We start from the raw sequence: 25,653 nt of genomic DNA on the forward strand, positions 1-25,653 counted from the left end.
TGTCCCATTCCCGGTGAAATCCGCTGTGCCTCCAATCCCAGTCCTCTTGCAAAGCAATGAGCATTTGTCAGACGCATGAGTCATTGGCGGTACTCAGACTGGATCCTGGACGACTACACGGGGGCACGTGTGGGGTGGCTAAGAGACCAATTGAAGGATGCCATGTTTACTGAATATGTGCCTAATTTTGTCAGGACATAGCTGGGTCCATTGCTTCTGCGTGCTCTATTTTCACAAGCAAAGGCCTGGCTCTTTCTCCTGGCACCTTCTCAGGTGATCTCCATGCCTTCTTCTCAAATCAACGTCTGGACTGGCGCAAAACAGCTGACCGTTGTCGACAGGATTCGAACCTGTGCGGGGAGACCCCAATGGATTTCTAGTCCATCGCCTTGACCGCTCGGCCACAACAACCACATTGGGCTGTGGAACTACATACTTGAAAGACATACGTCTTCCAAGTCCTACGCCACACATCTTTCAAGTAGGATGTGCACAACAACGGCCACTCTGGATTGTAAATGCGGTAGCTGCATGACTTTGGTGCGAAAGCTTGTGGTTTTGCAGTTCCGTGAGATTGGTGCAGCACAGCTGCGGTTGAAGCTAGCTGGCTGACATTAGCTTGCTTGTTTGCATGAACAGTAACACACACAGCTGATGATTTTGCCACCGCAAAGAGCTGATCAGTACATGGTTAGTAAAATGTTATCTTCATTCCAAACATTGAGCACAATATTTAAAGTGGGACTGGGTGTCTTTATGAAGAAGTAGCGTGTCCAATCACAGTTTCATGTAAGAAGGTAGAGGTATGAAGTGATGAGAACTCAAAGCCTGTGTGAACAGTGTCTTTCCACAGCAAACGGTAGCAGCGAGGCCGATGAAGAATGCACCTGGCCTGACATTGTAAGCATTTGCAAAAAGAGCGGAGAACGTTTTTAGTGTAAAATAGTACGCAGCCCACATGCTCGAACAGCACTGCGAGTGGCGACTGCGACGGCCGGGAATCGAACCCGGGTCAACTGCTTGGAAGGCAGCTATGCTCGCCACTATACCACCATCGCTGTGAAAGACTACAACATCACTGATTCATTGTCCGGCTTATACAGATTTTCAGGACAATTAACAAGGTGGGCATTGTGATTACTCGCTTGTCAGGTTCTAAACTGGTCAAAAGGTAGATCACTAAAAAGACTAGTGCTTTCATGCAACTGCACATTTAATCTCATCAGCAAAGCTTCTTTGCTACTCAAGTGTGGCCTCTCACGCATTTAAACTCTTGCGTGATTTTTAGCACCTTGAGAGTCGCAATGGTCACGCGAGTTCTTCAGGTCACAGCAGACAAGGTGAGAATAGGTGTGAATCTGTCTTGGGACGAATCTGGGACGAGGACGTCTTTGGCTCTTCTTTCAAGTTATTGGACTTTGGCAAAAAGGTTTTACGCTTCATTCAAAAATGAGAGCAAGTGTCTGTGTCCCGAATACAAAGTGGGAGCTGGTTCCACAGAGAGGGGCCTGAAAAGTGATGGCTCTGCCTTCCATTGCACTTTAAAATCCCCTCGGAAGCCAGCAGTCTGAGAGCAAAGCACTCTGTTGGGATGATATGGCACTGTGAGATCTTGTAGACAAAATTGGTGGTGATTATTCAAGACCTTGTGTGTGAGGGCAAGTATTTGGATTTTTATTTGGGATTTAATTGGGAGCCAATGAAGAGAGAAGTCCATATGGGGGAAATCTACTCTGTCCTTCCAGTCCCTGACTGTGCTCTGGATGCAGCGTTTTGGAAAACAGTGTAAAGGCTTTTCAGGAAGCTTTTAGGACACTGTGAAAATACTGAATTTGAATAGTGGAGGCTAGAAGTAGTGAATGTATCCTTCCTCTCTATCATTAGATGGAGAGAGTGTACAAAGGCCGGCATAGTGGGTCTGTGGCCACTCTTGCTTGCGCTTTTGCGTGTCTGTCAGCCAGCTGTGGAGAAGAGCAAAGTTTTTACATGCAAAGAGCTGTAGTGAAAAGCAGTGTTCCAAACAATGAAATGTGTCCACTCCTTGTGCTTTTCATGCAGTAATGTTTGAAGCTATTTCTGCTGTTGTCCCATTCCCGGTGAAATCCGCTGTGCCTCCAATCCCGATCCCAGTCCTCTTGCAAAGCAATGAGCATTTGTCAGACGCATGAGTCATTGGCGGTACTCAGACTGGATCCTGGACGACTACACGGGGGCACGTGTGGGGTGGCTAAGAGACCAATTGAAGGATGCCATGTTTACTGAATATGTGCCTAATTTTGTCAGGACATAGCTGGGTCCATTGCTTCTGCGTGCTCTATTTTCACAAGCAAAGGCCTGGCTCTTTCTCCTGGCACCTTCTCAGGTGATCTCCATGCCTTCTTCTCAAATCAACGTCTGGACTGGCGCAAAACAGCTGACCGTTGTCGACAGGATTCGAACCTGTGCGGGGAGACCCCAATGGATTTCTAGTCCATCGCCTTGACCGCTCGGCCACAACAACCACATTGGGCTGTGGAACTACATACTTGAAAGACATACGTCCTACAAAGTCCTACTCCACACATCTTTCAAGTAGGATGTGCACAACAACGGCCACGCTGGATTGTAAATGCGGTAGCTGCATGACTTTGGTGCGAAAGCTTGTGGTTTTGCAGTTCCGTGAGATTGGTGCAGCACAGCTGCGGTTGAAGCTAGCTGGCTGACATTAGCTTGCTTGTTTGCATGAACAGTAACACACACAGCTGATGATTTTGCCACCGCAAAGAGCTGATCAGTACATGGTTAGTAAAATGTTATCTTCATTCCAAACATTGAGCACAATATTTAAAGTGGGACTGGGTGTCTTTATGAAGAAGTAGCGTGTCCAATCACAGTTTCATGTAAGAAGGTAGAGGTATGAAGTGATGAGAACTCAAAGCCTGTGTGAACAGTGTCTTTCCACAGCAAACGGTAGCAGCGAGGCCGATGAAGAATGCACCTGGCCTGACATTGTAAGCATTTGCAGAAAGAGCGGAGAACGTTTTTAGTGTAAAATAGTACGCAGCCCACATGCTCGAACAGCACTGCGAGTGGCAACTGCGATGGCCGGGAATCGAACCCGGGTCAACTGCTTGGAAGGCAGTTTTGCTCGCCACTATACCACCATCGCTGTGAAAGACTGCAACATCACTGATTCATTGTCCGGCTTATACAGATTTTCAGGACAATTAACAAGGTGGGCATTGTGATTACTCGCTTGTCAGGTTCTAAACTGGTCAAAAGGTAGATCACTAAAAAGACTAGTGCTTTCATGCAACTGCACATTTAATCTCATCAGCAAAGCTTCTTTGCTACTCAAGTGTGGCCTCTCACGCATTTAAACTCTTGCGTGACTTTTAGCACCTTGAGAGTCGCAATGGTCACGCGAGTTCTTCAGGTCACAGCAGACAAGGTGAGAATAGGTGTGAATCTGTCTTGGGACGAATCTGGGACGAGGACGTCTTTGGCTCCTCTTTCAAGTTATTGGACTTTGGCAAAAAGGTTTTACGCTTAATTCAAAAATGAGAGCAAGTGTCTGTGTCCCAAATACAAAGTGGGAGCTGGTTCCACAGAGAGGGGCCTGAAAAGTGATGGCTCTGCCTTCCATTGCACTTTAAAATCCCCTCGGAAGCCAGCAGTCTGAGAGCAAAGCACTCTGTTGGGATGATATGGCACTGTGAGATCTTGTAGACAAAATTGGTGGTGATTATTCAAGACCTTGTGTGTGAGGGCAAGTATTTGGATTTTTATTTGGGATTTAATTGGGAGCCAATGAAGAGAGAAGTCCATATGGGGGAAATCTACTCTGTCCTTCCAGTCCCTGACTGTGCTCTGGATGCAGCGTTTTGGAAAACAGTGTAAAGGCTTTTCAGGAAGCTTTTAGGACACTGTGAAAATACTGAATTTGAATAGTGGAGGCTAGAAGTAGTGAATGTATCCTTCCTCTCTATCATTAGATGGAGAGAGTGTACAAAGGCCGGCATAGTGGGTCTGTGGCCACTCTTGCTTGCGCTTTTGCGTGTCTGTCAGCCAGCTGTGGAGAAGAGCAAAGTTTTTACATGCAAAGAGCTGTAGTGAAAAGCAGTGTTCCAAACAATGAAATGTGTCCACTCCTTGTGCTTTTCATGCAGTAATGTTTGAAGCTATTTCTGCTGTTGTCCCATTCCCGGTGAAATGCGCTGTGCCTCCAATCCCGATCCCAGTCCTCTTGCAAAGCAATGAGCATTTGTCAGACGCATGAGTCATTGGCGGTACTCAGACTGGATCCTGGACGACTACACAGGGGCACGTGTGGGGTGGCTAAGAGACCAATTGAAGGATGCCATGTTTACTGAATATGTGCCTAATTTTGTCAGGACATAGCTGGGTCCATTGCTTCTGCGTGCTCTATTTTCACAAGCAAAGGCCTGGCTCTTTCTCCTGGCACCTTCTCAGGTGATCTCCATGCCTTCTTCTCAAATCAACGTCTGGACTGGCGCAAAACAGCTGACCGTTGTCGACAGGATTCGAACCTGTGCGGGGAGACCCCAATGGATTTCTAGCCCATCGCCTTGACCGCTCGGCCACAACAACCACATTGGGCTGTGCAACTACATACTTGAAAGACATACGTCTTCCAAGTCCTACGCCACACATCTTTCAAGTAGGATGTGCACAACAACGGCCACTCTGGATTGTAAATGCGGTAGCTGCATGACTTTGGTGCGAAAGCTTGTGGTTTTGCAGTTCCGTGAGATTGGTGCAGCACAGCTGCGGTTGAAGCTAGCTGGCTGACATTAGCTTGCTTGTTTGCATGAACAGTAACACACACAGCTGATGATTTTGCCACCGCAAAGAGCTGATCAGTACATGGTTAGTAAAATGTTATCTTCATTCCAAACATTGAGCACAATATTTAAAGTGGGACTGGGTGTCTTTATGAAGAAGTAGCGTGTCCAATCACAGTTTCATGTAAGAAGGTAGAGGTATGAAGTGATGAGAACTCAAAGCCTGTGTGAACAGTGTCTTTCCACAGCAAACGGTAGCAGCGAGGCCGATGAAGAATGCACCTGGCCTGACATTGTAAGCATTTGCAAAAAGAGCGGAGAACGTTTTTAGTGTAAAATAGTACGCAGCCCACATGCTCGAACAGCACTGCGAGTGGCAACTGCGATGGCCGGGAATCGAACCCGGGTCAACTGCTTGGAAGGCAGCTATGCTCGCCACTATACCACCATCGCTGTGAAAGACTACAGCATCACTGATTCATTGTCCGGCTTATACAGATTTTCAGGACAATTAACAAGGTGGGCATTGTGATTACTCGCTTGTCAGGTTCTAAACTGGTCAAAAGGTAGATCACTAAAAAGACTAGTGCTTTCATGCAACTGCACATTTAATCTCATCAGCAAAGCTTCTTTGCTACTCAAGTGTGGCCTCTCACGCATTTAAACTCTTGCGTGATTTTTAGCACCTTGAGAGTCGCAATGGTCACGCGAGTTCTTCAGGTCACAGCAGACAAGGTGAGAATAGGTGTGAATCTGTCTTGGGACGAATCTGGGACGAGGACGTCTTTGGCTCCTCTTTCAAGTTATTGGACTTTGGCAAAAAGGTTTTACGCTTCATTCAAAAATGAGAGCAAGTGTCTGTGTCCCAAATACAAAGTGGGAGCTGGTTCCACAGAGAGGGGCCTGAAAAGTGATGGCTCTGCCTTCCATTGCACTTTAAAATCCCCTCGGAAGCCAGCAGTCTGAGAGCAAAGCACTCTGTTGGGATGATATGGCACTGTGAGATCTTGTAGACAAAATTGGTGGTGATTATTCAAGACCTTGTGTGTGAGGGCAAGTATTTGGATTTTTATTTGGGATTTAATTGGGAGCCAATGAAGAGAGAAGTCCATATGGGGGAAATCTACTCTGTCCTTCCAGTCCCTGACTGTGCTCTGGATGCAGCGTTTTGGAAAACAGTGTAAAGGCTTTTCAGGAAGCTTTTAGGACACTGTGAAAATACTGAATTTGAATAGTGGAGGCTAGAAGTAGTGAATGTATCCTTCCTCTCTATCATTAGATGGAGAGAGTGTACAAAGGCCGGCATAGTGGGTCTGTGGCCACTCTTGCTTGCGCTTTTGCGTGTCTGTCAGCCAGCTGTGGAGAAGAGCAAAGTTTTTACATGCAAAGAGCTGTAGTGAAAAGCAGTGTTCCAAACAATGAAATGTGTCCACTCCTTGTGCTTTTCATGCAGTAATGTTTGAAGCTATTTCTGCTGTTGTCCCATTCCCGGTGAAATCCGCTGTGCCTCCAATCCCGATCCCAGTCCTCTTGCAAAGCAATGAGCATTTGTCAGACGCATGAGTCATTGGCGGTACTCAGACTGGATCCTGGACGACTACACGGGGGCACGTGTGGGGTGGCTAAGAGAGCAATTGAAGGATGCCATGTTTACTGAATATGTGCCTAATTTTGTCAGGACATAGCTGGGTCCATTGCTTCTGTGTGCTCTATTTTCACAAGCAAAGGCCTGGCTCTTTCTCCTGGCACCTTCTCAGGTGATCTCCATGCCTTCTTCTCAAATCAACGTCTGGACTGGCGCAAAACAGCTGACCGTTGTCAACAGGATTCGAACCTGTGCGGGGAGACCCCAATGGATTTCTAGTCCATCGCCTTGACCGCTCGGCCACAACAACCACATTGGGCTGTGGAACTACATACTTGAAAGACATACGTCCTACAAAGTCCTACTCCACACATCTTTCAAGTAGGATGTGCACAACAACGGCCACGCTGGATTGTAAATGCGGTAGCTGCATGACTTTGGTGCGAAAGCTTGTGGTTTTGCAGTTCCGTGAGATTGGTGCAGCACAGCTGCGGTTGAAGCTAGCTGGCTGACATTAGCTTGCTTGTTTGCATGAACAGTAACACACACAGCTGACGATTTTGCCACCGCAAAGAGCTGATCAGTACATGGTTAGTAAAATGTTATCTTCATTCCAAACATTGAGCACAATATTTAAAGTGGGACTGGGTGTCTTTATGAAGAAGTAGCGTGTCCAATCACAGTTTCATGTAAGAAGGTAGAGGTATGAAGTGATGAGAACTCAAAGCCTGTGTGAACAGTGTCTTTCCACAGCAAACGGTAGCAGCGAGGCCGATGAAGAATGCACCTGGCCTGACATTGTAAGCATTTGCAGAAAGAGCGGAGAACGTTTTTAGTGTAAAATAGTACGCAGCCCACATGCTCGAACAGCACTGCGAGTGGCAACTTCGATGGCCGGGAATCGAACCCGGGTCAACTGCTTGGAAGGCAGCTATGCTCGCCACTATACCACCATCGCTGTGAAAGACTACAACATCACTGATTCATTGTCCGGCTTATACAGATTTTCAGGACAATTAACAAGGTGGGCATTGTGATTACTCGCTTGTCAGGTTCTAAACTGGTCAAAAGGTAGATCACTAAAAAGACTAGTGCTTTCATGCAACTGCACATTTAATCTCATCAGCAAAGCTTCTTTGCTACTCAAGTGTGGCCTCTCACGCATTTAAACTCTTGCGTGATTTTTAGCACCTTGAGAGTCGCAATGGTCACGCGAGTTCTTCAGGTCACAGCAGACAAGGTGAGAATAGGTGTGAATCTGTCTTGGGACGAATCTGGGACGAGGACGTCTTTGGCTCCTCTTTCAAGTTATTGGACTTTGGCAAAAAGGTTTTACGCTTAATTCAAAAATGAGAGCAAGTGTCTGTGTCCCAAATACAAAGTGGGAGCTGGTTCCACAGAGAGGGGCCTGAAAAGTGATGGCTCTGCCTTCCATTGCACTTTAAAATCCCCTCGGAAGCCAGCAGTCTGAGAGCAAAGCACTCTGTTGGGATGATATGGCACTGTGAGATCTTGTAGACAAAATTGGTGGTGATTATTCAAGACCTTGTGTGTGAGGGCAAGTATTTGGATTTTTATTTGGGATTTAATTGGGAGCCAATGAAGAGAGAAGTCCATATGGGGGAAATCTACTCTGTCCTTCCAGTCCCTGACTGTGCTCTGGATGCAGCGTTTTGGAAAACAGTGTAAAGGCTTTTCAGGAAGCTTTTAGGACACTGTGAAAATACTGAATTTGAATAGTGGAGGCTAGAAGTAGTGAATGTATCCTTCCTCTCTATCATTAGATGGAGAGAGTGTACAAAGGCCGGCATAGTGGGTCTGTGGCCACTCTTGCTTGCGCTTTTGCGTGTCTGTCAGCCAGCTGTGGAGAAGAGCAAAGTTTTTACATGCAAAGAGCTGTAGTGAAAAGCAGTGTTCCAAACAATGAAATGTGTCCACTCCTTGTGCTTTTCATGCAGTAATGTTTGAAGCTATTTCTGCTGTTGTCCCATTCCCGGTGAAATGCGCTGTGCCTCCAATCCCGATCCCAGTCCTCTTGCAAAGCAATGAGCATTTGTCAGACGCATGAGTCATTGGCGGTACTCAGACTGGATCCTGGACGACTACACAGGGGCACGTGTGGGGTGGCTAAGAGAGCAATTGAAGGATGCCATGTTTACTGAATATGTGCCTAATTTTGTCAGGACATAGCTGGGTCCATTGCTTCTGCGTGCTCTATTTTCACAAGCAAAGGCCTGGCTCTTTCTCCTGGCACCTTCTCAGGTGATCTCCATGCCTTCTTCTCAAATCAACGTCTGGACTGGCGCAAAACAGCTGACCGTTGTCGACAGGATTCGAACCTGTGCGGGGAGACCCCAATGGATTTCTAGCCCATCGCCTTGACCGCTCGGCCACAACAACCACATTGGGCTGTGGAACTACATACTTGAAATACATACGTCTTCCAAGTCCTACGCCACACATCTTTCAAGTAGGATGTGCACAACAACGGCCACGCTGGATTGTAAATGCGGTAGCTGCATGACTTTGGTGCGAAAGCTTGTGGTTTTGCAGTTCCGTGAGATTGGTGCAGCACAGCTGCGGTTGAAGCTAGCTGGCTGACATTAGCTTGCTTGTTTGCATGAACAGTAACACACACAGCTGATGATTTTGCCACCGCAAAGAGCTGATCAGTACATGGTTAGTAAAATGTTATCTTCATTCCAAACATTGAGCACAATATTTAAAGTGGGACTGGGTGTCTTTATGAAGAAGTAGCGTGTCCAATCACAGTTTCATGTAAGAAGGTAGAGGTATGAAGTGATGAGAACTCAAAGCCTGTGTGAACAGTGTCTTTCCACAGCAAACGGTAGCAGCGAGGCCGATGAAGAATGCACCTGGCCTGACATTGTAAGCATTTGCAAAAAGAGCGGAGAACGTTTTTAGTGTAAAATAGTACGCAGCCCACATGCTCGAACAGCACTGCGAGTGGCAACTGCGATGGCCGGGAATCGAACCCGGGTCAACTGCTTGGAAGGCAGCTATGCTCGCCACTATACCACCATCGCTGTGAAAGACTACAACATCACTGATTCATTGTCCGGCTTATACAGATTTTCAGGACAATTAACAAGGTGGGCATTGTGATTACTCGCTTGTCAGGTTCTAAACTGGTCAAAAGGTAGATCACTAAAAAGACTAGTGCTTTCATGCAACTGCACATTTAATCTCATCAGCAAAGCTTCTTTGCTACTCAAGTGTGGCCTCTCACGCATTTAAACTCTTGCGTGATTTTTAGCACCTTGAGAGTCGCAATGGTCACGCGAGTTCTTCAGGTCACAGCAGACAAGGTGAGAATAGGTGTGAATCTGTCTTGGGACGAATCTGGGACGAGGACGTCTTTGGCTCCTCTTTCAAGTTATTGGACTTTGGCAAAAAGGTTTTACGCTTAATTCAAAAATGAGAGCAAGTGTCTGTGTCCCAAATACAAAGTGGGAGCTGGTTCCACAGAGAGGGGCCTGAAAAGTGATGGCTCTGCCTTCCATTGCACTTTAAAATCCCCTCGGAAGCCAGCAGTCTGAGAGCAAAGCACTCTGTTGGGATGATATGGCACTGTGAGATCTTGTAGACAAAATTGGTGGTGATTATTCAAGACCTTGTGTGTGAGGGCAAGTATTTGGATTTTTATTTGGGATTTAATTGGGAGCCAATGAAGAGAGAAGTCCATATGGGGGAAATCTACTCTGTCCTTCCAGTCCCTGACTGTGCTCTGGATGCAGCGTTTTGGAAAACAGTGTAAAGGCTTTTCAGGAAGCTTTTAGGACACTGTGAAAATACTGAATTTGAATAGTGGAGGCTAGAAGTAGTGAATGTATCCTTCCTCTCTATCATTAGATGGAGAGAGTGTACAAAGGCCGGCATAGTGGGTCTGTGGCCACTCTTGCTTGCGCTGTTGCGTCTCTGTCAGCCAGCTGTGGAGAAGAGCAAAGTTTTTACATGCAAAGAGCTGTAGTGAAAAGCAGTGTTCCAAACAATGAAATGTGTCCACTCCTTGTGCTTTTCATGCAGTAATGTTTGAAGCTATTTCTGCTGTTGTCCCATTCCCGGTGAAATCCGCTGTGCCTCCAATCCCGATCCCAGTCCTCTTGCAAAGCAATCAGCATTTGTCAGACGCATGAGTCATTGGCGGTACTCAGACTGGATCCTGGACGACTACACGGGGGCACGTGTGGGGTGGCTAAGAGACCAATTGAAGGATGCCATGTTTACTGAATATGTGCCTAATTTTGTCAGGACATAGCTGGGTCCATTGCTTCTGCGTGCTCTATTTTCACAAGCAAAGGCCTGGCTCTTTCTCCTGGCACCTTCTCAGGTGATCTCCATGCCTTCTTCTCAAATCAACGTCTGGACTGGCGCAAAACAGCTGACCGTTGTCGACAGGATTCGAACCTGTGCGGGGAGACCCCAATGGATTTCTAGTCCATCGCCTTGACCGCTCGGCCACAACAACCACATTGGGCTGTGGAACTACATACTTGAAAGACATACGTCTTCCAAGTCCTACGCCACACATCTTTCAAGTAGGATGTGCACAACAACGGCCACACTGGATTGTAAATGCGGTAGCTGCATGACTTTGGTGCGAAAGCTTGTGGTTTTGCAGTTCCGTGAGATTGGTGCAGCACAGCTGCGGTTGAAGCTAGCTGGCTGACATTAGCTTGCTTGTTTGCATGAACAGTAACACACACAGCTGATGATTTTGCCACCGCAAAGAGCTGATCAGTACATGGTTAGTAAAATGTTATCTTCATTCCAAACATTGAGCACAATATTTAAAGTGGGACTGGGTGTCTTTATGAAGAAGTAGCGTGTCCAATCACAGTTTCATGTAAGAAGGTAGAGGTATGAAGTGATGAGAACTCAAAGCCTGTGTGAACAGTGTCTTTCCACAGCAAACGGTAGCAGCGAGGCCGATGAAGAATGCACCTGGCCTGACATTGTAAGCATTTGCAGAAAGAGCGGAGAACGTTTTTAGTGTAAAACAGTACGCAGCCCACATGCTCGAACAGCACTGCGAGTGGCAACTGCGATGGCCGGGAATCGAACCCGGGTCAACTGCTTGGAAGGCAGCTATGCTCGCCACTATACCACCATCGCTGTGAAAGACTACAACATCACTGATTCATTGTCCGGCTTATACACATTTTCAGGACAATTAACAAGGTGGGCATTGTGATTACTCGCTTGTCAGGTTCTAAACTGGTCAAAAGGTAGATCACTAAAAAGACTAGTGCTTTCATGCAACTGCACATTTAATCTCATCAGCAAAGCTTCTTTGCTACTCAAGTGTGGCCTCTCACGCATTTAAACTCTTGCGTGACTTTTAGCACCTTGAGAGTCGCAATGGTCACGCGAGTTCTTCAGGTCACAGCAGACAAGGTGAGAATAGGTGTGAATCTGTCTTGGGACGAATCTGGGACGAGGACGTCTTTGGCTCCTCTTTCAAGTTATTGGACTTTGGCAAAAAGGTTTTACGCTTAATTCAAAAATGAGAGCAAGTGTCTGTGTCCCAAATACAAAGTGGGAGCTGGTTCCACAGAGAGGGGCCTGAAAAGTGATGGCTCTGCCTTCCATTGCACTTTAAAATCCCCTCGGAAGCCAGCAGTCTGAGAGCAAAGCACTCTGTTGGGATGATATGGCACTGTGAGATCTTGTATACAAAATTGGTGGTGATTATTCAAGACCTTGTGTGTGAGGGCAAGTATTTGGATTTTTATTTGGGATTTAATTGGGAGCCAATGAAGAGAGAAGTCCATATGGGGGAAATCTACTCTGTCCTTCCAGTCCCTGGCTGTGCTCTGGATGCAGCGTTTTGGAAAACAGTGTAAAGGCTTTTCAGGAAGCTTTTAGGACACTGTGAAAATACTGAATTTGAATAGTGGAGGCTAGAAGTAGTGAATGTATCCTTCCTCTCTATCATTAGATGGAGAGAGTGTACAAAGGCCGGCATAGTGGGTCTGTGGCCACTCTTGCTTGCGCTGTTGCGTCTCTGTCAGCCAGCTGTGGAGAAGAGCAAAGTTTTTACATGCAAAGAGCTGTAGTGAAAAGCAGTGTTCCAAACAATGAAATGTGTCCACTCCTTGTGCTTTTCATGCAGTAATGTTTGAAGCTATTTCTGCTGTTGTCCCATTCCCGGTGAAATCCGCTGTGCCTCCAATCCCGATCCCAGTCCTCTTGCAAAGCAATGAGCATTTGTCAGACGCATGAGTCATTGGCGGTACTCAGACTGGATCCTGGACGACTACACGGGGGCACGTGTGGGGTGGCTAAGAGACCAATTGAAGGATGCCATGTTTACTGAATATGTGCCTAATTTTGTCAGGACATAGCTGGGTCCATTGCTTCTGCGTGCTCTATTTTCACAAGCAAAGGCCTGGCTCTTTCTCCTGGCACCTTCTCAGGTGATCTCCATGCCTTCTTCTCAAATCAACGTCTGGACTGGCGCAAAACAGCTGACCGTTGTCGACAGGATTCGAACCTGTGCGGGGAGACCCCAATGGATTTCTAGTCCATCGCCTTGACCGCTCGGCCACAACAACCACATTGGGCTGTGGAACTACATACTTGAAAGACATACGTCTTCCAAGTCCTACGCCACACATCTTTCAAGTAGGATGTGCACAACAACGGCCACACTGGATTGTAAATGCGGTAGCTGCATGACTTTGGTGCGAAAGCTTGTGGTTTTGCAGTTCCGTGAGATTGGTGCAGCACAGCTGCGGTTGAAGCTAGCTGGCTGACATTAGCTTGCTTGTTTGCATGAACAGTAACACACACAGCTGATGATTTTGCCACCGCAAAGAGCTGATCAGTACATGGTTAGTAAAATGTTATCTTCATTCCAAACATTGAGCACAATATTTAAAGTGGGACTGGGTGTCTTTATGAAGAAGTAGCGTGTCCAATCACAGTTTCATGTAAGAAGGTAGAGGTATGAAGTGATGAGAACTCAAAGCCTGTGTGAACAGTGTCTTTCCACAGCAAACGGTAGCAGCGAGGCCGATGAAGAATGCACCTGGCCTGACATTGTAAGCATTTGCAGAAAGAGCGGAGAACGTTTTTAGTGTAAAACAGTACGCAGCCCACATGCTCGAACAGCACTGCGAGTGGCAACTGCGATGGCCGGGAATCGAACCCGGGTCAACTGCTTGGAAGGCAGCTATGCTCGCCACTATACCACCATCGCTGTGAAAGACTACAACATCACTGATTCATTGTCCGGCTTATACACATTTTCAGGACAATTAACAAGGTGGGCATTGTGATTACTCGCTTGTCAGGTTCTAAACTGGTCAAAAGGTAGATCACTAAAAAGACTAGTGCTTTCATGCAACTGCACATTTAATCTCATCAGCAAAGCTTCTTTGCTACTCAAGTGTGGCCTCTCACGCATTTAAACTCTTGCGTGACTTTTAGCACCTTGAGAGTCGCAATGGTCACGCGAGTTCTTCAGGTCACAGCAGACAAGGTGAGAATAGGTGTGAATCTGTCTTGGGACGAATCTGGGACGAGGACGTCTTTGGCTCCTCTTTCAAGTTATTGGACTTTGGCAAAAAGGTTTTACGCTTAATTCAAAAATGAGAGCAAGTGTCTGTGTCCCAAATACAAAGTGGGAGCTGGTTCCACAGAGAGGGGCCTGAAAAGTGATGGCTCTGCCTTCCATTGCACTTTAAAATCCCCTCGGAAGCCAGCAGTCTGAGAGCAAAGCACTCTGTTGGGATGATATGGCACTGTGAGATCTTGTATACAAAATTGGTGGTGATTATTCAAGACCTTGTGTGTGAGGGCAAGTATTTGGATTTTTATTTGGGATTTAATTGGGAGCCAATGAAGAGAGAAGTCCATATGGGGGAAATCTACTCTGTCCTTCCAGTCCCTGGCTGTGCTCTGGATGCAGCGTTTTGGAAAACAGTGTAAAGGCTTTTCAGGAAGCTTTTAGGACACTGTGAAAATACTGAATTTGAATAGTGGAGGCTAGAAGTAGTGAATGTATCCTTCCTCTCTATCATTAGATGGAGAGAGTGTACAAAGGCCGGCATAGTGGGTCTGTGGCCACTCTTGCTTGCGCTTTTGCGTGTCTGTCAGCCAGCTGTGGAGAAGAGCAAAGTTTTTACATGCAAAGAGCTGTAGTGAAAAGCAGTGTTCCAAACAATGAAATGTGTCCACTCCTTGTGCTTTTCATGCAGTAATGTTTGAAGCTATTTCTGCTGTTGTCCCATTCCCGGTGAAATCCGCTGTGCCTCCAATCCCGATCCCAGTCCTCTTGCAAAGCAATGAGCATTTGTCAGACGCATGAGTCATTGGCGGTACTCAGACTGGATCCTGGACGACTACACGGGGGCACGTGTGGGGTGGCTAAGAGACCAATTGAAGGATGCCATGTTTACTGAATATGTGCCTAATTTTGTCAGGACATAGCTGGGTCCATTGCTTCTGCGTGCTCTATTTTCACAAGCAAAGGCCTGGCTCTTTCTCCTGGCACCTTCTCAGGTGATCTCCATGCCTTCTTCTCAAATCAACGTCTGGACTGGCGCAAAACAGCTGACCGTTGTCGACAGGATTCGAACCTGTGCGGGGAGACCCCAATGGATTTCTAGTCCATCGCCTTGACCGCTCGGCCACAACAACCACATTGGGCTGTGGAACTACATACTTGAAAGACATACGTCTTCCAAGTCCTACGCCACACATCTTTCAAGTAGGATGTGCACAACAACGGCCACGCTGGATTGTAAATGCGGTAGCTGCATGACTTTGGTGCGAAAGCTTGTGGTTTTGCAGTTCCGTGAGATTGGTGCAGCACAGCTGCGGTTGAAGCTAGCTGGCTGACATTAGCTTGCTTGTTTGCATGAACAGTAACACACACAGCTGATGATTTTGCCACCGCAAAAAGCTGATCAGTACATGGTTAGTAAAATGTTATCTTCATTCCAAACATTGAGCACAATATTTAAAGTGGGACTGGGTGTCTTTATGAAGAAGTAGCGTGTCCAATCACAGTTTCATGTAAGAAGGTAGAGGTATGAAGTGATGAGAACTCAAAGCCTGTGTGAACAGTGTCTTTCCACAGCAAACGGTAGCAGCGAGGCCGATGAAGAATGCACCTGGCCTGACATTGTAAGCATTTGCAAAAAGAGCGGAGAACGTTTTTAGTGTAAAATAGTACGCAGCCCACATGCTTGAACAGCACTGCGAGTGGCAACTGCGATGGCCGGGAATGGAACCCGGGTCAACTGCTTGGAAGGCAGCTATGCTTGCCACTACACCACCATCGCTGTGAAAGACTACAACATCACTGATTCATTGTCCGGCTTATACAGATTTTCAGGACAATTAACAAGGTGGGCATTGTGATTACTCGCTTGTCAGGTTCTAAACTGGTCAAAAGGTAGATCACTAAAAAGACTAGTGCTTTCATGCAACTGCACATTTAATCTCATCAGCAAAGCTTCTTTGCTACTCAAGTGTGGCCTCTCACGCATTTAAACTCTTGCGTGATTTTTAGCACCTTGAGAGTCGCAATGGTCACGCGAGTTCTTCAGGTCACAGCAGACAAGGTGAGAATAGGTGTGAATCTGTCTTGGGACGAATCTGGGACGAGGACGTCTTTGGCTCCTCTTTCAAGTTATTGGACTTTGGCAAAAAGGTTTTACGCTTAATTCAAAAATGAGAGCAAGTGTCTGTGTCCCGAATACAAAGTGGGAGCTGGTTCCACAGAGAGGGGCCTGAAAAGTGATGGCTCTGCCTTCCATTGCACTTTAAAATCCCCTCGGAAGCCAGCAGTCTGAGAGCAAAGCACTCTGTTGGGATGATATGGCACTGTGAGATCTTGTAGACAAAATTGGTGGTGATTATTCAAGACCTTGTGTGTGAGGGCAAGTATTTGGATTTTTATTTGGGATTTAATTGGGAGCCAATGAAGAGAGAAGTCCATATGGGGGAAATCTACTCTGTCCTTCCAGTCCCTGACTGTGCTCTGGATGCAGCGTTTTGGAAAACAGTGTAAAGGCTTTTCAGGAAGCTTTTAGGACACTGTGAAAATACTGAATTTGAATAGTGGAGGCTAGAAGTAGTGAATGTATCCTTCCTCTCTATCATTAGATGGAGAGAGTGTACAAAGGCCGGCATAGTGGGTCTGTGGCCACTCTTGCTTGCGCTTTTGCGTGTCTGTCAGCCAGCTGTGGAGAAGAGCAAAGTTTTTACATGCAAAGAGCTGTAGTGAAAAGCAGTGTTCCAAACAATGAAATGTGTCCACTCCTTGTGCTTTTCATGCAGTAATGTTTGAAGCTATTTCTGCTGTTGTCCCATTCCCGGTGAAATGCGCTGTGCCTCCAATCCCGATCCCAGTCCTCTTGCAAAGCAATGAGCATTTGTCAGACGCATGAGTCATTGGCGGTACTCAGACTGGATCCTGGACGACTACACGGGGGCACGTGTGGGGTGGCTAAGAGACCAATTGAAGGATGCCATGTTTACTGAATATGTGCCTAATTTTGTCAGGACATAGCTGGGTCCATTGCTTCTGCGTGCTCTATTTTCACAAGCAAAGGCCTGGCTCTTTCTCCTGGCACCTTCTCAGGTGATCTCCATGCCTTCTTCTCAAATCAACGTCAGGACTGCCGCAAAAAAGCTCACCGTTGTCGACAGGATTCGAACCTGTGCGGGGAGACCCCAATGGATTTCTAGTCCATCGCCTTGACCGCTCGGCCACAACAACCACATTGGGCTGTGCAACTACATACTTGAAAGACATACGTCCTACAAAGTCCTACTCCACACATCTTTCAAGTAGGATGTGCACAACAACGGCCACGCTGGATTGTAAATGCGGTAGCTGCATGACTTTGGTACGAAAGCTTGTGGTTTTGCAGTTCCGTGAGATTGGTGCAGCACAGCTGCGGTTGAAGCTAGCTGGCTGACATTAGCTTGCTTGTTTGCATGAACAGTAACACACACAGCTGATGATTTTGCCACCGCAAAGAGCTGATCAGTACATGGTTAGTAAAATGTTATCTTCATTCCAAACATTGAGCACAATATTTAAAGTGGGACTGGGTGTCTTTATGAAGAAGTAGCGTGTCCAATCACAGTTTCATGTAAGAAGGTATAGGTATGAAGTGATGAGAACTCAAAGCCTGTGTGAACAGTGTCTTTCCACAGCAAACGGTAGCAGCGAGGCCGATGAAGAATGCACCTGGCCTGACATTGTAAGCATTTGCAGAAAGAGCGGAGAACGTTTTTAGTGTAAAATAGTACGCAGCCCACATGCTCGAACAGCACTGCCAGTGGCAACTGCGATGGCCGGGAATCGAACCCGGGTCAACTGCTCGGAAGGTAGCTATGCTCGCCACTATACCACCATCGCTGTGAAAGACTACAACATCACTGATTCATTGTCCGGCTTATACAGATTTTCAGGACAATTAACAAGGTGGGCATTGTGATTACTCGCTTGTCAGGTTCTAAACTGGTCAAAAGGTAGATCACTAAAAAGACTAGTGCTTTCATGCAACTGCACATTTAATCTCATCAGCAAAGCTTCTTTGCTACTCAAGTGTGGCCTCTCACGCATTTAAACTCTTGCGTGATTTTTAGCACCTTGAGAGTCGCAATGGTCACGCGAGTTCTTCAGGTCACAGCAGACAAGGTGAGAATAGGTGTGAATCTGTCTTGGGACGAATCTGGGACGAGGACGTCTTTGGCTCCTCTTTCAAGTTATTGGACTTTGGCAAAAAGGTTTTACGCTTAATTCAAAAATGAGAGCAAGTGTCTGTGTCCCGAATACAAAGTGGGAGCTGGTTCCACAGAGAGGGGCCTGAAAAGTGATGGCTCTGCCTTCCATTGCACTTTAAAATCCCCTCGGAAGCCAGCAGTCTGAGAGCAAAGCACTCTGTTGGGATGATATGGCACTGTGAGATCTTGTATACAAAATTGGTGGTGATTATTCAAGACCTTGTGTGTGAGGGCAAGTATTTGGATTTTTATTTGGGATTTAATTGGGAGCCAATGAAGAGAGAAGTCCATATGGGGGAAATCTACTCTGTCCTTCCAGTCCCTGACTGTGCTCTGGATGCAGCGTTTTGGAAAACAGTGTAAAGGCTTTTCAGGAAGCTTTTAGGACACTGTGAAAATACTGAATTTGAATAGTGGAGGCTAGAAGTAGTGAATGTATCCTTCCTCTCTATCATTAGATGGAGAGAGTGTACAAAGGCCGGCATAGTGGGTCTGTGGCCACTCTTGCTTGCGCTGTTGCGTCTCTGTCAGCCAGCTGTGGAGAAGAGCAAAGTTTTTACATGCAAAGAGCTGTAGTGAAAAGCAGTGTTCCAAACAATGAAATGTGTCCACTCCTTGTGCTTTTCATGCAGTAATGTTTGAAGCTATTTCTGCTGTTGTCCCATTCCCGGTGAAATGCGCTGTGCCTCCAATCCCGATCCCAGTCCTCTTGCAAAGCAATGAGCATTTGTCAGACGCATGAGTCATTGGCGGTACTCAGACTGGATCCTGGACGACTACACGGGGGCACGTGTGGGGTGGCTAAGAGACCAATTGAAGGATGCCATGTTTACTGAATATGTGCCTAATTTTGTCAGGACATAGCTGGGTCCATTGCTTCTGCGTGCTCTATTTTCACAAGCAAAGGCCTGGCTCTTTCTCCTGGCACCTTCTCAGGTGATCTCCATGCCTTCTTCTCAAATCAACGTCTGGACTGGCGCAAAACAGCTGACCGTTGTCGACAGGATTCGAACCTGTGCGGGGAGACCCCAATGGATTTCTAGTCCATCGCCTTGACCGCTCGGCCACAACAACCACATTGGGCTGTGGAACTACATACTTGAAATACATACGTCTTCCAAGTCCTACGCCACACATCTTTCAAGTAGGATGTGCACAACAACGGCCACGCTGGATTGTAAATGCGGTAGCTGCATGACTTTGGTGCGAAAGCTTGTGGTTTTGCAGTTCCGTGAGATTGGTGCAGCACAGCTGCGGTTGAAGCTAGCTGGCTGACATTAGCTTGCTTGTTTGCATGAACAGTAACACACACAGCTGATGATTTTGCCACCGCAAAGAGCTGATCAGTACATGGTTAGTAAAATGTTATCTTCATTCCAAACATTGAGCACAATATTTAAAGTGGGACTGGGTGTCTTTATGAAGAAGTAGCGTGTCCAATCACAGTTTCATGTAAGAAGGTAGAGGTATGAAGTGATGAGAACTCAAAGCCTGTGTGAACAGTGTCTTTCCACAGCAAACGGTAGCAGCGAGGCCGATGAAGAATGCACCTGGCCTGACATTGTAAGCATTTGCAAAAAGAGAGGAGAACGTTTTTAGTGTAAAATAGTACGCAGCCCACATGCTCGAACAGCACTGCGAGTGGCAACTGCGATGGCCGGGAATCGAACCCGGGTCAACTGCTTGGAAGGCAGCTATGCTCGCCACTACACCACCATCGCTGTGAAAGACTACAACATCACTGATTCATTGTCCGGCTTATACAGATTTTCAGGACAATTAACAAGGTGGGCATTGTGATTACTCGCTTGTCAGGTTCTAAACTGGTCAAAAGGTAGATCACTAAAAAGACTAGTGCTTTCATGCAACTGCACATTTAATCTCATCAGCAAAGCTTCTTTGCTACTCAAGTGTGGCCTCTCACGCATTTAAACTCTTGCGTGATTTTTAGCACCTTGAGAGTCGCAATGGTCACGCGAGTTCTTCAGGTCACAGCAGACAAGGTGAGAATAGGTGTGAATCTGTCTTGGGACGAATCTGGGACGAGGACGTCTTTGGCTCCTCTTTCAAGTTATTGGACTTTGGCAAAAAGGTTTTACGCTTAATTCAAAAATGAGAGCAAGTGTCTGTGTCCCGAATACAAAGTGGGAGCTGGTTCCACAGAGAGGGGCCTGAAAAGTGATGGCTCTGCCTTCCATTGCACTTTAAAATCCCCTCGGAAGCCAGCAGTCTGAGAGCAAAGCACTCTGTTGGGATGATATGGCACTGTGAGATCTTGTAGACAAAATTGGTGGTGATTATTCAAGACCTTGTGTGTGAGGGCAAGTATTTGGATTTTTATTTGGGATTTAATTGGGAGCCAATGAAGAGAGAAGTCCATATGGGGGAAATCTACTCTGTCCTTCCAGTCCCTGACTGTGCTCTGGATGCAGCGTTTTGGAAAACAGTGTAAAGGCTTTTCAGGAAGCTTTTAGGACACTGTGAAAATACTGAATTTGAATAGTGGAGGCTAGAAGTAGTGAATGTATCCTTCCTCTCTATCATTAGATGGAGAGAGTGTACAAAGGCCGGCATAGTGGGTCTGTGGCCACTCTTGCTTGCGCTTTTGCGTGTCTGTCAGCCAGCTGTGGAGAAGAGCAAAGTTTTTACATGCAAAGAGCTGTAGTGAAAAGCAGTGTTCCAAACAATGAAATGTGTCCACTCCTTGTGCTTTTCATGCAGTAATGTTTGAAGCTATTTCTGCTGTTGTCCCATTCCCGGTGAAATGCGCTGTGCCTCCAATCCCGATCCCAGTCCTCTTGCAAAGCAATGAGCATTTGTCAGACGCATGAGTCATTGGCGGTACTCAGACTGGATCCTGGACGACTACACGGGGGCACGTGTGGGGTGGCTAAGAGACCAATTGAAGGATGCCATGTTTACTGAATATGTGCCTAATTTTGTCAGGACATAGCTGGGTCCATTGCTTCTGCGTGCTCTATTTTCACAAGCAAAGGCCTGGCTCTTTCTCCTGGCACCTTCTCAGGTGATCTCCATGCCTTCTTCTCAAATCAACGTCAGGACTGCCGCAAAAAAGCTCACCGTTGTCAACAGGATTCGAACCTGTGCGGGGAGACCCCAATGGATTTCTAGTCCATCGCCTTGACCGCTCGGCCACAACAACCACATTGGGCTGTGGAACTACATACTTGAAAGACATACGTCCTACAAAGTCCTACTCCACACATCTTTCAAGTAGGATGTGCACAACAACGGCCACGCTGGATTGTAAATGCGGTAGCTGCATGACTTTGGTACGAAAGCTTGTGGTTTTGCAGTTCCGTGAGATTGGTGCAGCACAGCTGCGGTTGAAGCTAGCTGGCTGACATTAGCTTGCTTGTTTGCATGAACAGTAACACACACAGCTGATGATTTTGCCACCGCAAAGAGCTGATCAGTACATGGTTAGTAAAATGTTATCTTCATTCCAAACATTGAGCACAATATTTAAAGTGGGACTGGGTGTCTTTATGAAGAAGTAGCGTGTCCAATCACAGTTTCATGTAAGAAGGTAGAGGTATGAAGCGATGAGAACTCAAAGCCTGTGTGAACAGTGTCTTTCCACAGCAAACGGTAGCAGCGAGGCCGATGAAGAATGCACCTGGCCTGACATTGTAAGCATTTGCAGAAAGAGCGGAGAACGTTTTTAGTGTAAAATAGTACGCAGCTCACATGCTCGAACAGCACTGCGAGTGGCAACTGCGATGGCCGGGAATCGAACCCGGGTCAACTGGTTGGAAGGCAGCTATGCTCGCCACTATACCACCATCGCTGTGAAAGACTACAACATCACTGATTCATTGTCCGGCTTATACAGATTTTCAGGACAATTAACAAGGTGGGCATTGTGATTACTCGCTTGTCAGGTTCTAAACTGGTCAAAAGGTAGATCACTAAAAAGACTAGTGCTTTCATGCAACTGCACATTTAATCTCATCAGCAAAGCTTCTTTGCTACTCAAGTGTGGCCTCTCACGCATTTAAACTCTTGCGTGATTTTTAGCACCTTGAGAGTCGCAATGGTCACGCGAGTTCTTCAGGTCACAGCAGACAAGGTGAGAATAGGTGTGAATCTGTCTTGGGACGAATCTGGGACGAGGACGTCTTTGGCTCCTCTTTCAAGTTATTGGACTTTGGCAAAAAGGTTTTACGCTTAATTCAAAAATGAGAGCAAGTGTCTGTGTCCCAAATACAAAGTGGGAGCTGGTTCCACAGAGAGGGGCCTGAAAAGTGATGGCTCTGCCTTCCATTGCACTTTAAAATCCCCTCGGAAGCCAGCAGTCTGAGAGCAAAGCACTCTGTTGGGATGATATGGCACTGTGAGATCTTGTAGACAAAATTGGTGGTGATTATTCAAGACCTTGTGTGTGAGGGCAAGTATTTGGATTTTTATTTGGGATTTAATTGGGAGCCAATGAAGAGAGAAGTCCATATGGGGGAAATCTACTCTGTCCTTCCAGTCCCTGACTGTGCTCTGGATGCAGCGTTTTGGAAAACAGTGTAAAGGCTTTTCAGGAAGCTTTTAGGACACTGTGAAAATACTGAATTTGAATAGTGGAGGCTAGAAGTAGTGAATGTATCCTTCCTCTCTATCATTAGATGGAGAGAGTGTACAAAGGCCGGCATAGTGGGTCTGTGGCCACTCTTGCTTGCGCTTTTGCGTGTCTGTCAGCCAGCTGTGGAGAAGAGCAAAGTTTTTACATGCAAAGAGCTGTAGTGAAAAGCAGTGTTCCAAACAATGAAATGTGTCCACTCCTTGTGCTTTTCATGCAGTAATGTTTGAAGCTATTTCTGCTGTTGTCCCATTCCCGGTGAAATGCGCTGTGCCTCCAATCCCGATCCCAGTCCTCTTGCAAAGCAATGAGCATTTGTCAGACGCATGAGTCATTGGCGGTACTCAGACTGGATCCTGGACGACTACACGGGGGCACGTGTGGGGTGGCTAAGAGACCAATTGAAGGATGCCATGTTTACTGAATATGTGCCTAATTTTGTCAGGACATAGCTGGGTCCATTGCTTCTGCGTGCTCTATTTTCACAAGCAAAGGCCTGGCTCTTTCTCCTGGCACCTTCTCAGGTGATCTCCATGCCTTCTTCTCAAATCAACGTCTGGACTGGCGCAAAACAGCTGACCGTTGTCGACAGGATTCGAACCTGTGCGGGGAGACCCCAATGGATTTCTAGTCCATCGCCTTGACCGCTCGGCCACAACAACCACATTGGGCTGTGGAACTACATACTTGAAATACATACGTCTTCCAAGTCCTACGCCACACATCTTTCAAGTAGGATGTGCACAACAACGGCCACGCTGGATTGTAAATGCGGTAGCTGCATGACTTTGGTGCGAAAGCTTGTGGTTTTGCAGTTCCGTGAGATTGGTGCAGCACAGCTGCGGTTGAAGCTAGCTGGCTGACATTAGCTTGCTTGTTTGCATGAACAGTAACACACACAGCTGATGATTTTGCCACCGCAAAGAGCTGATCAGTACATGGTTAGTAAAATGTTATCTTCATTCCAAACATTGAGCACAATATTTAAAGTGGGACTGGGTGTCTTTATGAAGAAGTAGCGTGTCCAATCACAGTTTCATGTAAGAAGGTAGAGGTATGAAGTGATGAGAACTCAAAGCCTGTGTGAACAGTGTCTTTCCACAGCAAACGGTAGCAGCGAGGCCGATGAAGAATGCACCTGGCCTGACATTGTAAGCATTTGCAAAAAGAGAGGAGAACGTTTTTAGTGTAAAATAGTACGCAGCCCACATGCTCGAACAGCACTGCGAGTGGCAACTGCGATGGCCGGGAATCGAACCCGGGTCAACTGCTTGGAAGGCAGCTATGCTCGCCACTACACCACCATCGCTGTGAAAGACTACAACATCACTGATTCATTGTCCGGCTTATACAGATTTTCAGGACAATTAACAAGGTGGGCATTGTGATTACTCGCTTGTCAGGTTCTAAACTGGTCAAAAGGTAGATCACTAAAAAGACTAGTGCTTTCATGCAACTGCACATTTAATCTCATCAGCAAAGCTTCTTTGCTACTCAAGTGTGGCCTCTCACGCATTTAAACTCTTGCGTGATTTTTAGCACCTTGAGAGTCGCAATGGTCACGCGAGTTCTTCAGGTCACAGCAGACAAGGTGAGAATAGGTGTGAATCTGTCTTGGGACGAATCTGGGACGAGGACGTCTTTGGCTCCTCTTTCAAGTTATTGGACTTTGGCAAAAAGGTTTTACGCTTAATTCAAAAATGAGAGCAAGTGTCTGTGTCCCGAATACAAAGTGGGAGCTGGTTCCACAGAGAGGGGCCTGAAAAGTGATGGCTCTGCCTTCCATTGCACTTTAAAATCCCCTCGGAAGCCAGCAGTCTGAGAGCAAAGCACTCTGTTGGGATGATATGGCACTGTGAGATCTTGTATACAAAATTGGTGGTGATTATTCAAGACCTTGTGTGTGAGGGCAAGTATTTGGAGTTTTATTTGGGATTTAATTGGGAGCCAATGAAGAGAGAAGTCCATATGGGGGAAATCTACTCTGTCCTTCCAGTCCCTGACTGTGCTCTGGATGCAGCGTTTTGGAAAACAGTGTAAAGGCTTTTCAGGAAGCTTTTAGGACACTGTGAAAATACTGAATTTGAATAGTGGAGGCTAGAAGTAGTGAATGTATCCTTCCTCTCTATCATTAGATGGAGAGAGTGTACAAAGGCCGGCATAGTGGGTCTGTGGCCACTCTTGCTTGCGCTTTTGCGTGTCTGTCAGCCAGCTGTGGAGAAGAGCAAAGTGTTTACATGCAAAGAGCTGTAGTGAAAAGCAGTGTTCCAAACAATGAAATGTGTCCACTCCTTGTGCTTTTCATGCAGTAATGTTTGAAGCTATTTCTGCTGTTGTCCCATTCCCGGTGAAATGCGCTGTGCCTCCAATCCCGATCCCAGTCCTCTTGCAAAGCAATGAGCATTTGTCAGACGCATGAGTCATTGGCGGTACTCAGACTGGATCCTGGACGACTACACGGGGGCACGTGTGGGGTGGCTAAGAGACCAATTGAAGGATGCCATGTTTACTGAATATGTGCCTAATTTTGTCAGGACATAGCTGGGTCCATTGCTTCTGCGTGCTCTATTTTCACAAGCAAAGGCCTGGCTCTTTCTCCTGGCACCTTCTCAGGTGATCTCCATGCCTTCTTCTCAAATCAACGTCTGGACTGGCGCAAAACAGCTGACCGTTGTCGACAGGATTCGAACCTGTGCGGGGAGACCCCAATGGATTTCTAGTCCATCGCCTTGACCGCTCGGCCACAACAACCACATTGGGCTGTGGAACTACATACTTGAAATACATACGTCTTCCAAGTCCTACGCCACACATCTTTCAAGTAGGATGTGCACAACAACGGCCACGCTGGATTGTAAATGCGGTAGCTGCATGACTTTGGTGCGAAAGCTTGTGGTTTTGCAGTTCCGTGAGATTGGTGC

General features: G+C 46.7%; 25 non-coding genes across 25 annotated transcripts; all 25 read right to left on the bottom strand.

The window, feature by feature from the left end:
• Window positions 1-329: 329 nt before the first annotated feature.
• trnas-aga (transfer RNA serine (anticodon AGA)) lies at window positions 330-411 on the bottom strand. Its single transcript has one exon. It is a non-coding gene; the product is annotated as a tRNA-Ser (tRNA).
• A 575-nt stretch (window positions 412-986) lies between these two features.
• Window positions 987-1,058, bottom strand: trnag-ucc (transfer RNA glycine (anticodon UCC)). Its single transcript has one exon. It is a non-coding gene; the product is annotated as a tRNA-Gly (tRNA).
• Window positions 1,059-2,418: 1,360 nt separating this feature from the next.
• Window positions 2,419-2,500, bottom strand: trnas-aga (transfer RNA serine (anticodon AGA)). Its single transcript has one exon. It is a non-coding gene; the product is annotated as a tRNA-Ser (tRNA).
• Window positions 2,501-3,076: 576 nt separating this feature from the next.
• Window positions 3,077-3,148, bottom strand: trnag-ucc (transfer RNA glycine (anticodon UCC)). Its single transcript has one exon. It is a non-coding gene; the product is annotated as a tRNA-Gly (tRNA).
• Window positions 3,149-4,508: 1,360 nt separating this feature from the next.
• trnas-aga (transfer RNA serine (anticodon AGA)) lies at window positions 4,509-4,590 on the bottom strand. Its single transcript has one exon. It is a non-coding gene; the product is annotated as a tRNA-Ser (tRNA).
• Window positions 4,591-5,165: 575 nt separating this feature from the next.
• trnag-ucc (transfer RNA glycine (anticodon UCC)) lies at window positions 5,166-5,237 on the bottom strand. The gene has a single exon. It is a non-coding gene; the product is annotated as a tRNA-Gly (tRNA).
• A 1,360-nt stretch (window positions 5,238-6,597) lies between these two features.
• trnas-aga (transfer RNA serine (anticodon AGA)) lies at window positions 6,598-6,679 on the bottom strand. The gene has a single exon. It is a non-coding gene; the product is annotated as a tRNA-Ser (tRNA).
• Window positions 6,680-7,255: 576 nt separating this feature from the next.
• trnag-ucc (transfer RNA glycine (anticodon UCC)) lies at window positions 7,256-7,327 on the bottom strand. Its single transcript has one exon. It is a non-coding gene; the product is annotated as a tRNA-Gly (tRNA).
• Window positions 7,328-8,687: 1,360 nt separating this feature from the next.
• trnas-aga (transfer RNA serine (anticodon AGA)) lies at window positions 8,688-8,769 on the bottom strand. The gene has a single exon. It is a non-coding gene; the product is annotated as a tRNA-Ser (tRNA).
• Window positions 8,770-9,344: 575 nt separating this feature from the next.
• On the bottom strand, window positions 9,345-9,416 carry trnag-ucc (transfer RNA glycine (anticodon UCC)). The gene has a single exon. It is a non-coding gene; the product is annotated as a tRNA-Gly (tRNA).
• A 1,360-nt stretch (window positions 9,417-10,776) lies between these two features.
• Window positions 10,777-10,858, bottom strand: trnas-aga (transfer RNA serine (anticodon AGA)). The gene has a single exon. It is a non-coding gene; the product is annotated as a tRNA-Ser (tRNA).
• Window positions 10,859-11,433: 575 nt separating this feature from the next.
• trnag-ucc (transfer RNA glycine (anticodon UCC)) lies at window positions 11,434-11,505 on the bottom strand. Its single transcript has one exon. It is a non-coding gene; the product is annotated as a tRNA-Gly (tRNA).
• A 1,360-nt stretch (window positions 11,506-12,865) lies between these two features.
• Window positions 12,866-12,947, bottom strand: trnas-aga (transfer RNA serine (anticodon AGA)). The gene has a single exon. It is a non-coding gene; the product is annotated as a tRNA-Ser (tRNA).
• A 575-nt stretch (window positions 12,948-13,522) lies between these two features.
• Window positions 13,523-13,594, bottom strand: trnag-ucc (transfer RNA glycine (anticodon UCC)). Its single transcript has one exon. It is a non-coding gene; the product is annotated as a tRNA-Gly (tRNA).
• Window positions 13,595-14,954: 1,360 nt separating this feature from the next.
• trnas-aga (transfer RNA serine (anticodon AGA)) lies at window positions 14,955-15,036 on the bottom strand. Its single transcript has one exon. It is a non-coding gene; the product is annotated as a tRNA-Ser (tRNA).
• Window positions 15,037-15,611: 575 nt separating this feature from the next.
• Window positions 15,612-15,683, bottom strand: trnag-ucc (transfer RNA glycine (anticodon UCC)). Its single transcript has one exon. It is a non-coding gene; the product is annotated as a tRNA-Gly (tRNA).
• Window positions 15,684-17,043: 1,360 nt separating this feature from the next.
• Window positions 17,044-17,125, bottom strand: trnas-aga (transfer RNA serine (anticodon AGA)). Its single transcript has one exon. It is a non-coding gene; the product is annotated as a tRNA-Ser (tRNA).
• Window positions 17,126-17,701: 576 nt separating this feature from the next.
• trnag-ucc (transfer RNA glycine (anticodon UCC)) lies at window positions 17,702-17,773 on the bottom strand. Its single transcript has one exon. It is a non-coding gene; the product is annotated as a tRNA-Gly (tRNA).
• A 1,360-nt stretch (window positions 17,774-19,133) lies between these two features.
• trnas-aga (transfer RNA serine (anticodon AGA)) lies at window positions 19,134-19,215 on the bottom strand. The gene has a single exon. It is a non-coding gene; the product is annotated as a tRNA-Ser (tRNA).
• A 575-nt stretch (window positions 19,216-19,790) lies between these two features.
• Window positions 19,791-19,862, bottom strand: trnag-ucc (transfer RNA glycine (anticodon UCC)). The gene has a single exon. It is a non-coding gene; the product is annotated as a tRNA-Gly (tRNA).
• A 1,360-nt stretch (window positions 19,863-21,222) lies between these two features.
• On the bottom strand, window positions 21,223-21,304 carry trnas-aga (transfer RNA serine (anticodon AGA)). The gene has a single exon. It is a non-coding gene; the product is annotated as a tRNA-Ser (tRNA).
• Window positions 21,305-21,880: 576 nt separating this feature from the next.
• On the bottom strand, window positions 21,881-21,952 carry trnag-ucc (transfer RNA glycine (anticodon UCC)). The gene has a single exon. It is a non-coding gene; the product is annotated as a tRNA-Gly (tRNA).
• A 1,360-nt stretch (window positions 21,953-23,312) lies between these two features.
• trnas-aga (transfer RNA serine (anticodon AGA)) lies at window positions 23,313-23,394 on the bottom strand. Its single transcript has one exon. It is a non-coding gene; the product is annotated as a tRNA-Ser (tRNA).
• Window positions 23,395-23,969: 575 nt separating this feature from the next.
• On the bottom strand, window positions 23,970-24,041 carry trnag-ucc (transfer RNA glycine (anticodon UCC)). The gene has a single exon. It is a non-coding gene; the product is annotated as a tRNA-Gly (tRNA).
• A 1,360-nt stretch (window positions 24,042-25,401) lies between these two features.
• On the bottom strand, window positions 25,402-25,483 carry trnas-aga (transfer RNA serine (anticodon AGA)). Its single transcript has one exon. It is a non-coding gene; the product is annotated as a tRNA-Ser (tRNA).
• Window positions 25,484-25,653: the final 170 nt, after the last annotated feature.

Source organism: Astatotilapia calliptera, chromosome 9, assembly GCF_964374335.1.
Source record: "Astatotilapia calliptera chromosome 9, fAstCal68.1, whole genome shotgun sequence".
Classification (NCBI taxonomy): Eukaryota; Metazoa; Chordata; class Actinopteri; order Cichliformes; family Cichlidae; genus Astatotilapia; species Astatotilapia calliptera.